Raw genomic sequence first — 12,981 nt, 5'->3', positions numbered from 1 at the left:
GGACTGTCTGGCTTCGGTTGGAACTCGAAGGCAGCTTTCTCTCTGAGGTTTGCAGCGGTTGCTGGGACTCTGAGAAGCAGAGCCCCTAGGGACGGAACTGAGAGCTGCCATAACTGCTTGCCCTGTAGATCCCCGGGGACCCGCCCCGCCCAAGCCCTGCGCAGAGCCATTTGTCGGATAGCCTCAGGCAAAGGCTAGATTAGCACCGCCCTAGAGATCCAGCACAGAAGCTCTCCCACTGCAGACACAGCTGACTCTCATAGCCAGTTAGCCTGGAGGACAAATCACCCCTGGTATTACCGACAACAATCAAGGCTTAACTACAAGACTGCACACAAAGATCACTAGGGGGTGCACCAAGAAAAGATATAAAAATGAGGAGACAAAGAAACAGGACGCAAATGTCAGAAATGGAAGATATAGAGCTCAAAACCACACTTTTAAGGTCTCTCAAGAACTGTCTAGAAGCTGCCGATAAACTTAGTAAGGCCTTCGAAAAGACTGGTGAGACCGCCGATAAATGTAGTGAGATCCTCAAGAAATCTAATGAGATCCTCGATGTTGTGATAAAGAACCAACTAGAAATTAAGCATACACTGACTGAAATAAAGAATATTATACAGACACCCAACAGCAGACCAGAGGAGTGCAAGAATCAAGTCAAAGATTTGAAACACGAAGAAGCAAAAAACACCCAACTGGAAAAGCAAAATGAAAAAAGAATCCGAAAATACGAAGATAGTGTAAGGAGCCTCTGGGACAGCTTCAAGCATACCAACATCAGAATTATAGGGGTGCCAGAAGAAGAGAAAGAGCAAGATATTGAAAACCTATTTGAAGAAATAATGACAGAAAACTTCCCCCACCTGGTGAAAGAAATAGACTTACAGGTCCAGGAAGCGCGGAGAACCCCCAAAAAAAGGAATCCAAAGAGGACCACACCAAGACACATCATAATTAAAATGCCAAGAGCAAAAGACAAAGAGAGAATCTTAAAAGCAGCAAGAGAAAGAAACCCAGTTACCTACAAGGGAATACCCATACAACTGTCAGCTGATTTCTCAACAGAAACTTTGCAGGCCAGAAGGGAATGGCAAGAAATATTCAAAGTGATGAATACCAAGAACCTACAACCAAGATTACTTTACCCAGCAAAGCTATCATTCAGAACTGAAGGTCAGATAAAGAGTTTCACAGATAAGAAAAAGCTAAAGGAGTTCATCACCACCAAACCAGTATTATATGAAATGCTGAAAGGTATCCATTAAGAAGAGGAAGAAGAAGAAAAAGGTAAAGATACAAATTATGAACAACAAATATGCATCTATCAACAAGTGAATCTAAAAATCAAGTGAATAAATAATCTGGTGATCATAATAGAATCAGGGACATAGAAAGGGAATGGACTGACTATTCTTGGGGGGAAAGGGGTGTGGGAGATGCGGAAAGAGACTGGACAAAAATTGTGCACCTATGGAAGAGGACAGTGGGTGGGGAGTGAGGGCGGAGGGTGGGGCGGGAACTGGGAGGAGGGGAGTTATGGGGGGGGGGGAGAGGAACAAATGTAATAATCTGAACAATAAAGATTTAATTAAAAAAAAAAAGAATTATACAAAAGATGTATTCAATGCCATTGCAGAAAGACAACTTACACATGGCCTTTCACCTAAGACTTGTGCCCTAAGATTTGAAAACAGTGTGCTAGAGTGTGTATATTTACTGTCAATATTCTCAACTCTTTTTAATTTTTCTTCACCGTGGCATGAGACTAATAAGGTAACCATTTTATATCTTGATGTGAAAGAAACTCAAGTATAAACTATTATTGTCATGTTTATAATCCAGAATGATCTGGATGAAGTAGTGTATTTAGATACCTAAATGGAGAGTTTGTGCTGAGTTTTTAATTTATTAGATTGATTTGTTGAATTTTAAATTAATTAGATTGTGAATTTTTAATTCACATGGGACCAAGAATTACATGTCTTCTCTTTGTTGACAAGCTTTATCTTCTCCATGCAAGCCCAGTCTCTCCTTTCTGTTTTTATTTTTCTATCTGGAACTTGTCTGACTGGTCTTTGCTTCTGAAGACATCAGGCCATATGAAAATCTTGGCATTCCTTGCTTGATGACTGCATAAATGACTAATTACATGTGAGGCATATTATATTCTTGTTAGGTAACTTCACGTATTCCAGAGAATCACTAGGACATTATAGCATTTTGTAATTTTGTAATCAGCATTTTCTTTAAAAAGGACTACAGTGCCCTAACTGGTTTGGCTCAGTGGATAGAGCACTGGCCCGCGGGCTGAAGGGTCCCAGGTTCGATTCCGGTGAAGGGCATGTACCTTGGTTGTGGGCACATCCCCAGTAGGGGGTGTGCAGGAGGCAGCTGATCGATGTTTCTCTCTCATCGATGTTTCTAACTATTTCCTCTCCCTTCCTCTCTGTAAAAAATCAATAAAATATATAAATAAGTAAATAAGGACTACAATATTTGTTAAAGTAGAAAATTGTTTTATTCTCTTTTCTTTCTAGAGGTTTTAGATTTTAGTTGGGGCCTTTTTGGCAAACACTGCCTTTTCACTGGAGCTGAAACATGGTTTGATTTATTTTTATTGTTTCTGAGTTTGTTTACCAATGTAATTAATATTGTCAAAACTGTTCTTGGAATAGAGCTTAATCCCTCAGCTTTCGTTTCTGATGTTAGGATGATTAGCTTTGGAGAAATAATTTTTTTTTAAAATTGTGTGCCAGGCACATTAGCAGTGGTTGTTAGCATTCCTTCGCTTCCTGCTTCTGCCCACGTTTGTTTACATGCTCACTCATCCATAACATCTCAAAATTAATCACTGTTCCTTCAGTCTGGGGAAAATTAAGAGGCCTCTTTTCTAATGAACTTCTTCCTACAAATGGACCACAAGAGCCACTTGCTGACACAAATTCCCTTTTCTAAGAAAAGGAAGTCACTGTTTTTAACATGGTACTCCTTTGCTTGTCTTAGCCAGGATATTTTATTCAAATATCCCCATTTAAAAATATTAGGATAGTTAATAAAAATTAATTTTAGTAGTGCTGCTTTCATTCTATATGTCTCTTCTTTCCTTTTACTTAACCTTTTGTGACCCATTGGAATTTTCAAGTACCTTAGTAAAAATATTCCCACAGTTTCATATGATGGGGCCTTGGACTAACAGGACTGTAAGTGTCAATTGTCCTGTTAGAACTTAGGTTCCATTGATGACAGATTGTGTAATAAATAGTGCAGAAATGAGTTACTGTTTTGTTACTGTTTTCACCAAAAGGTGGCATTTCTTTTCTCTTTAAGGGCATCTAATTTTAAGTTGCTAAAGACCAAAATTTCAATTCATAAAAGTTATTCTATTTATTTGGCTTTCCCCCTACTCTTTCTATATTTTATTTATTTATTTGTTGTTGGTTTTTTTTTTTTTTAACACAAAAGTTATGACTTCATCTCCGTCTACTCTCCTCTTCTTCACATTCCCCACTCTGTAGAAGATCAGGACAGAAATTCATGGGGAGTCTGACAGAAAGGAATGGAGAAGAGGGAGAGGCTTAGGAGGGTGAACAGCTGGTGACTAGGTGGAGTAGTCCTGTCGTCAAGACTTGTGAGCTCCGCTTCCTCATCTACCTAACCTGAGGAAGCTAGATGAGTTTGTCATTGGCCACTGCAGCTTCCTTTGGCTTCTTCTCATGACTTCGAGACCATCCTCAATTGCCTCAGAAGGCAATTGTTTATCTTCCTTGTTGGCCCACAGGGTGATTCTGCCACTGTAGCTGCTGGCCTGGCATCATGGAAATCTAACAAGCCTGCCTTGCAGAGACCTAACAGATCGGCTTCTTTATCTTCTCTCCTTTATTACAGTCAGAGAGAGGCCCAGAGGAGGAAGCTGCAGGCGTAGAAGTCATTCTCTACAAGGGAGCTCTTGTGAAACTCACTCTACAGGGAAAACAATACTATGGGGGTGTCATTTTCAGTTGTGCTGTTGCTGGCATGACAATTTAAACAGTTCTGTTTCCCTGATCTGTTTGGGCTTGGTTTCCACTCTTGCATAATGCACATGCTGGGTTCTTTGTATTTGGACAGCAAAGAGTCCACGGATACCTGGGCTCAGAGAGCTGCACTGTTCTCTAGTTTTCTGAGTTAAGCAGAATCGAAGATATGTATGTATGTATGTGTGTATGTATGTATAAATATAGCCTCATATTTTTATGGCTAAAACAACATAGCAATATTAAAGGTCAGTTGTAATCATTATTAATATATAGTTTAGCTATACCAAAAATACATTGTTCTTGACTCTGGGTGCTCATTAGAATTAACTGAGAACTTTTCAAATTATTGATGCCCAGATTTTACTTTAAACCAATTGAATCTAATCTAGAGTGGTGGCATCCAGACATTTGTATTTTTAATAAACTGCTCAGATGGGTGGAGAACCACTGGAAGAAGATAATACTGTTAAATAACCAGGTTATTCTCTAACCAGGTTAAGAAATACATTTTCCTGGTGAATCTTTCCCTGGACAAATTTCCCTCCCTAGCCCTAGAGGTAATCATTAGCCTAAATTTTGGTATTTATCATTTTTATCCAGATATTTAAACTTTTACCACATGTGTATGTGTGTTTGTAACAATATATGGTATGGCATTTATAAGTTTTAACAACTTTATATAAATGAAATGAAGTCATATCTACCTTACTGAAGATTTTTGTGCTCAAGATTTATTCATACCCCTTTTAAAAGCACTCCGTGGGCCTTTTGCTAATGACCCACTGAGCTGTCAAGAAAGGTCAAAGTAAAAACACCACTTTTGGCCCTAACCGGTTTGGCTCAGTGGATAAAGCATTGGCCTGTGGACGGAGAGGTCCCGGGTTCGATTCTGGACAAGGGCATGTACCCTGGTTGCGGGCACATCCCCAGTAGGAGGTGTGCAGGAGGCAGCTGATCTATGTTTCTCTCTCATTAATGTTTCTAACACTCTATCCCTCTCCCTTCCTCTCTCAAAAAAATCAATAAAATATATTTAAAAAACCAAAATCACCACTTTTGGGTGAAGCAGCAGCAGCATATTGTGTTGTTTTGCTTCAATGGTGGTGTGACAAGGTGGAAAGGAAGAAAGAAAGAAAGAAAAAAAGAAAGAAAGAAAGAGCAAGAGAAAGAGAAAGAAAAGAAAGAAAAGAAATGGAAGAAAGCTTAAAAAAGACTTATTCATATTAATATATGTAGTTTTAGCTCATTGTCACTAAATATAGTATCCTATTATATAAAAAAACATTTTTTTTGAAGTGAGCCAGTGCTTGTATCATTTTAACAGAACTATTTTCATTTTGGGATATTTTCTCCCAGTTTTGTCTTCAAGTATACATATATTAATAGTGAACAAACAACAAATACTGGCAAGGATGTGGAGAAAAAGGAACCCTACCTAGTACATAGCTGGTGGGAATGCAGACTGGTACAAACCACTATGAAAAAACAATTTTTACCTCAAAAAATTAAAAATGGAACTGCCATTTGACTCAGATATCCCACTTCTAGACATATATCCTAAGAATCCTAAAACACAAATCAGAAAGAAGATATGCAACCGCCCTAACTGGTTTGGCTTAGTGGATAGAGCAGTGATGGCGAACCTTTTGAGCTCGGCGTGTTAGCATTTTGAAAAACCCTAACTTAACTCTGGTGTCGTGTCACATATAGAAATTTTTTGATATTTGCAACCATAGTAAAACAAAGACTTATATTTTTGATATTTATTTTATATATTTAAATGCCATTTAACAAAGAAAAATCAACCAAAAAAATGAGTTCGCGTGTCACCTCTGACACGCGTGTCATAGGTTCGCCATCACTGGAATAGAGCATCGGCCTGTGGACTGAAGGGTCCCGGGTTTGATTCCGGTCAAGGGCATGTACCTTGATTGTGGGCACATCCCCAGTAAGCGGTGTGCAGGAGGCAGCTGATTGATGTTTCTCTCATCGATGTTTCTAACTCTCTATCCCTCTCCCCTTCTCTCTGTAAAGAAATCAATAAAATATATTAAAAACAAAAAAAATATATGCACCCTTATGTTCATAGCAGCATTATTCACAATAGCTAAGATTTGGAAACAGCCCAAGTGCCCATCAATAGATAAATGGTTAAAAAAACTGTGGTACATTTACACAATGGGATATTATGCAGCTGTAAAAAAGGAAGGCTCTCTTACCCTTTGAGGCAGCATGGATGGACCTGGAGAGTATTATGCTAAGTGAAATAAGCCAGTCAGAGAAAGATAAATATCACATGATCTCACTCATATGTGGAATCTATTGAACAAATTAAACTGACAAACAAAATAGACCCAGAGACATGGAAGCATGCAACAGACTGATGAATTTCAGAGTGGGGGGCACACGGGAAGAGATTAACCAAAGAACTTACATGTATATATCCATAATTCATGGACAGGCAATAGTGCAGTGAAGGCCTGAGGAAGGGGCAGAAGTGGGGGAAGAGGGTCAATGAGGGGGGAAAAAGGCGGACATCTGTAATACTTTCAACAATAAAGATAAATTTTAAAATATAGTGATAATTCCATTATAACTCAACTTTGGGTGCTTTTTAAAATTTATTATAAACTTCTTTCCATGTTTCTTAATGATTATTTAATTACTACATAATTTCCCTTCATGTTTATTTACCATGATTTACCTAACTATACCCCTAATATAGTTTGGGGAATGGAGCTGATAATGCTGTAAGGAAGATTTGGAGGTATGTAGCTCACTTGTTCAATTATTTCCCTAGAATAACTTTCCATGAGTAGGATCATTGAATCAAAGCCTTTAAATTATTTTATGATTCTTGATACATTTTATAATACAGTTTTTTAAACACACATTTACCATCTCTGGTTTAACACTAGATGATTTTGTTTCACTGCAGGGGTCCTCAAACTACGGCCTGCGGGCCACATGCAAATACAAATATTGTATTTGTTCCCGTTTTGTTTTTTTACGTCAAAATAAGATATGTGCAGTGTGCATAGGAATTTGTTCATAGTTTTTTTTAAAACTATAGTCCGGCCCTCCAACGGTCTGAAGGACAGTGAACTGGCCCCCTGTTTAAAAAGTTTGAGGACCCCTGCACTAGAGAATATAATATTAGGAATGCTTCTTTTGGAGAAGACATACTCTTGGTTCCAAACTCTTAGAACAAATCAAACACTGAAGAAAGTTCCCAACATGGAATCAATTTAAATAGACTATTATACAAAGCTAAATGGAATAGCAAATACATGAGAAATAGCAAATAAATTACATAATATATCTTTTCCAGATGTGAATGAACAATGATAATTGAAAATCCCAGACTTATGTTGCTTAAACTCTTTACTAAACCTCAGCCTTCTCACCTGTAGAATGGGATTATGAGAAATAATAATAACAATGAGTAGCATAACAACATTTTTACAGTCGTTATCATGTGCTGAGCACTATTCTAAACACTTTACATATGCTCGCATTGAATTTTTCTATCAACTGTATCATGTAGACATTATTATTATTCCTATGTTATAGTTGAGGAACTGAAGTACAGAGAGGCTAAATGACGTTTCTAATGTCATATAGCTAGTAAATGCAGAGCCAGAATTCTAACTCAGACATCCTGGCTCCAGAGTTTACACTTATAATCATTAAATAAATAAGATGATTCATATAAATACCTAGTCAAATGCCTGGCACAAAGTAAGTACTCAATAAGTGCTTGCTATTTTATTATTATGTATTTTTAAAAAACCAACTGAGTTAGTAGAGAGAATTAATTTAAAAGTTCTAGAAAACAGAGTCATGAGTGGAAGTTTCAGCAAGGCAAATTTGGAGTCAGTAACAATAGTGCACTCTTAGGCACTGGACAGGGATAAAGGGAGGCTGAATGGCCACTTGTCAAGAACATTGTAGAATAAACATCTGCATCAGGTGGATTGCTGAATCAGATGATCTCTAAGACTCTTTCCAACTATAGGATTTTATTATTCTTAGGTCAGAATCTTATGGTTGTTGTTTTTTTCTACACAGTAGAGCTTCATTTGTTTTCTTTAATATTAGTTTCAGTTTATGATCCTTGTTGATGATATTTTCATTGTAATTATCTGAATCATTCACCAAGGAGAGTGTGGCTTTGTTGTGTAAGCCTTTGGCAGTCTATTGTGTCATAATGTTTGATATGTTACAGCACTTGAACATTATAATGATGGGTGCTGGAGAAACCAACATATAAACCTATAAGTTACTATGTTGTGCTGGTCAGCCCTCCTAGCAGGCATCTACAGGGTTACTGTCACTTGGCTAAATCGCCTTTGGAATCTGTCATCTTAGCTATCAAGAGAACATTCAGGCCTATGAAATCATCATATGTGGCTTTAAATGTTTCCATTGAAATTGCTTATGATAGAAGTGAGTTGATGTCACATAACAATTTGCAAGTGACTCAGGGATGTTCCAATGAGTTTCCTCCTTGGGGGAAGGACTGTAATAGTTTTGCGCCAGTCTTGGGGAAGCCACATCTGCCTTTATGATTTGCCTTGCCTTTGGATTTCAGCCTGGGCAATTGTTTTGTCTTTACTATTGTATCTTAAGCAATCCTGTAGAATAACGCACAATTTTATATGTCAACTTGATGTCATTTCTCCCAAAAGGGTAATTATTTAAAAGGCATAGTCAATTCCATTACAAAGTTGTTGATGGAATTTATAGCAGATATACTGGACTGGCTCAGAGTACTTAGAAAACAATTTCTTCTTAGTTATATGTTGTTGTCTTTAATTTAATGTTTTACATTGTGCTGAATGCAGTTACTATGGAGATAGATGAAAATAGGCATAGAGTTTTGGGTGTCAAATTGTTAACAAATTTACTGTGTTAAAATAGAATGTGGAGTCAGAAGGAAGGAAGATAACAACTTTCAAAACAATATTATGAGATTTAATCTATAATGTAGAGGGGAATGAGAAAACCAGAGAGCAGATAGAACTTTATTCTTTATCTTAAGATTTTCCAAAATCTGAAGATAAGGAATTTGAAGTGTTCCTTTTTGAATATTCACTGAAACACACAATTTGCCTTATAAAATCTCCTTATTTAGTGGGATTTGACTACTTCCAACATTGAATTTAAACAATAACTCTCCTAAAACAAAACTTGTTATAGGTTGACTTCTATTTATAATGGTACTTTCATGCAAATAGCTCAGGTATTTATATTATGCATATCCATATTTATACTCAGTGTTTAACTTAGAAACACTGTAAATCAAATTTAAAAAATGAAAAAGTGCCATTTTATTTTGAGTAAGCTATAGTTTGCTTTGTAATCTGACTGACTAATAAACAATTATGAGTACACATTTGGGGCATCTTGCTTTTGGGAACTTCTAAGAAGGTGGCAAGCTATCTGACAGTAATTACAGGTGTCATTATCTTTGTGTTATTCATAATGAATCCAATAGGATGAGGGTGGTGTCTTTCCAGTCACCCACGAATTTGGATTAGAACCCTTAAGACTGGAATGACAGCAGTGGGCAATCAGAGTGATTGCTTTTTTGGAATATAGGTAGCATTTCTAAAAGAACTTGTATTATTTACATACATAAAGTAAATATTGAAAGATTGGCTAAAGCTAAAAATACCCAAGGTAATGTTGCAGGACTGGATAATAAAAGAATGGGCTCATATTGTGGACTTTTTCAGACATTTTCTTATTTATCATGCTTACTTAAGATGAAAGTCAATTTTTTATTCAAATAAAATAGAAGAGCTCCTTGATCCAGCCCCAGAGGGGATTGAGCTGAAGGAGCTGAGTATAGGGTCTACGGGACTGGTGGAGAGCCAGTCTAAAGTGAGTGAGTCTGACCCGGCTGGTGTTGAGCTGAGGGGACAGTCCTAGCTCTTGGGGAGAGAATCTTTGCTTGTGAGACCGGCCTTCCTGCACCTGGGCCCCTCCCTTTCCCTCAGCGAAGGCAACTTCCTGGACTCCAGTGCACCATGGCTGAAGAACAACTTCTGGTCGAATGTTTGTAAAGGCTACCAGGGGTGGGGCACGACTGAGGGCCCCTTCTCCCAGAGACTCTTCATGGTGCTCTGGCTCAAGGGAGTCACCTTCAGCATCACCACCACACCGGGAGGTTAACCAAGATGGTTCAGAAGCTGTGCTCAGGAGGGCAGCTCCCATTTCTGTTGTACGGCAATGAAGTGTGCACAAGTCACCAGCAAGATTAAGCAATTTTTGGAGGCAGTGCTGTGTCCTCCAGGTACCCCAAATTGGCAACTGTGAACCCTGAATACAACACAGCTGGCCTGGTCATACTTGCCAGATTTTCTCCCTACATCAAGAATTCAAACCCAAGCCTCAGTGATAATCTGGAGAAGGGGCTCCTGAAAGCCCTGAAAGTTTAGACCATTACTTGACAACCCCCCTGCCCCGCCCCCAGAAGAAGTGGATGAGACCAGTGCTGGGCATCTCTCAGAGGAAGTTTCTGGATGGTGATGAGCTCATTCTGGCTGAGTGCAGCCCATTGCCAAAGCTCCACATAATACAGGTGGTGTATAAGAAGTACCACAGATTCTCCATCCCAGGTGTCCCAAGGCGTGCATCGGTACTTGCCCAATGCTTATGCACGGACAGTTCATCTCCACCTGTCCAGATGTTGAGGACATCGAGCTTGTCTATGAGCAAGTGGCCAAGGCCCTCAAATAAGCTCCTCCTGAGCTACCTCACCCCCCTCCATTTTTCTCCACAAAGGCTCCTGGTAGTTTCCACTTGGCTACCCCTTGGACACACTCCAAAATGTCCAGTGGGAAGTGAATTCTCGAGCACTTGTGCAGGACTGCCTTGGGGATGAAGGGAAGGAATGGGAGATCTGGGAGATTTTTATTGTGGGGTGGGGTGGGATGGGTAGGACAATGTATTTCAGTAATAAAATGCAGAATAAAAAAAATAAAACAGAAGAAAATTAAGAAACATAATTCAGAAGGGAGTTGACAAAAATTTTCCCCCAAGAAATGACAAATGTATATTATAGCCAAGTAAAAATCTCAATTAACATTACTCTTAAGCAGATTATACTTTGATAACATCTTGCTACATGTTAGAGATTGTATAGTTATAAGTATGAAATTTGAAACTTTCTTTGATATATTCCATTTCATGTAACATTTGGAAAAAAGTATGCTGAGCATAGCAGTATATCATTTATAAAACAAGGCAAGAAAATTTAATTTAGAATCTTCTCCTGGTAGATTAGTTGAACAAACAATACTCTCCTATAGACTGAGATGTTGACACTGGCCTTTTGCCCATGGTAAAGCCCTGAGTAGGGACAAGGCACCCGATTTTGAGATGTTAAAAAAAAAAGGAGTGTTTCTCTTCTCTGCTGGGGAAGGAAGCACAAAGTAAGTGATTGAGGCATCTTGAGTTTATGCCTCCTATTTGAAAAGTCCTTCTTACGCAGGTATTTCTCTTTGCTTTTAACACCTTCTGTTGTGGAATAACCCAGCCAGATGGTTACTTGACAAAATACATTTTTTTAAAAAATGAAGGGATAGCTTATAAACAATGATGTGCCAACAAATTAGACAATCTGGAAGAAATAGTTAAATTCCTAGAAACATACAGTCTTCCAAATCTGAATCAAGAAGAAAATCTGAACAGACTAATTACAATTAATGAAATTGAAGCAGTAATCAAAAAACTTTCAAGAAACAAAAACCCTGGGCTAGATGACTTCACAGGTGAATTTTATCTAACATTCAAAGAAGAACTAAAACCCATCCTTCTCAAACTATTTCAAATAATTCAAGAGGAGGGAAGATTCCCAAAACTGTTTTAGCAGGCCAGGATTATACTATTTCCAAAACCAGATAAAGACACTACAGAGAAAAAAATTATAGGTCAGTATCTCTGATGAACATATATGCAGAAATCATCAACAAAATATTAGCAAACTGAATTCAGCAATACATTGACCAAGTGGGTTTTATTCCTGGGATGCAAGGTTGGTACAATATCTGCAAATCAATTAACATGATACATAAAGTAAAGAATACAAATAATATGATCTTATCAATAGATGCAGAAAAACATTTGACAAAATCCAGTACCCATTTATGATAAAAGCTCTCAGCAAAGTGGGAATAAAGGGAACGTACCTCAACATAATAAAGGCCATATATGACAAACCTACAGCTAACATAATACTCAACAGGGGAACAACTAAAAGCATTTTCCTTAAAATCAGAAACCCAGCGATTTCACTTCTGGGTATATATCTGAAGAAACCCAAAGCACTAATTCAAAAGCATATATCCACCCCTATATTCATTGCAGCATTATTTGCAATAGCCAAGACATGGAAGCAACCCAAGTGCTCATCAATAGACAGGCGGATAAAAAAGTAGTGCTACATATATATGATGGAACACCACTGGGCCATAAAAAAGAATGAAATCTTAGCATTTGCAACAGCATGGAGGGACCTGAGCATATTATGCTAAGTGAAATAAATTAGAGAAAGACAAATACCATTTTGTTCTTTAAATCCTAAAGAACAAAATAAACAAAATAGTCTCAGACCAGAGGGGAGGGAGGTTGGGAGGCTGGGTGAAAATACTGAAGGGATTAAGGTGTACAAAGTGGTAGTTACAAAATCGTCCTAGGGATGTCAAGTACAGTGTAGGGAATATAGGCGGTACAACTGTAATAACCATGTATGGTGCCAGGGAAGGACACTTTGTAAAGTATGTGATTGTCCAACCAAGTGTATGTTGTACACCTGAAACTAATACAAAATACTAGTAATACTGCTTGTAAACCGTCATTGAAAAATAAAATAAAATAAACGAACAATTTAAAAACTGCAGGGAGGGCTGCTCCATGACAAGGTTGGTATGGAAGAGTTCATGTTATTGGGTTG

The 12,981-nt window shown here is 38.0% G+C and overlaps 1 non-coding gene and 1 pseudogene across 1 annotated transcript; both read left to right on the top strand.

The window, feature by feature from the left end:
- The first annotated feature begins 4,759 nt into the window (after positions 1-4,759).
- On the top strand, positions 4,760-4,872 carry LOC118657193. The gene has a single exon (XR_004967918.1). It is a non-coding gene; the product is annotated as a small nucleolar RNA SNORA21 (small nucleolar RNA).
- Positions 4,873-7,746: 2,874 nt separating this feature from the next.
- LOC118656003 lies at positions 7,747-10,766 on the top strand (annotated as a pseudogene).
- Positions 10,767-12,981: the final 2,215 nt, after the last annotated feature.

This window comes from Myotis myotis, unplaced genomic scaffold (assembly GCF_014108235.1).
Source record: "Myotis myotis isolate mMyoMyo1 unplaced genomic scaffold, mMyoMyo1.p scaffold_m19_p_5, whole genome shotgun sequence".
Taxonomy (NCBI): domain Eukaryota; kingdom Metazoa; phylum Chordata; class Mammalia; order Chiroptera; family Vespertilionidae; genus Myotis; species Myotis myotis.
This window is presented reverse-complemented; position numbering and strand designations above follow the sequence as displayed.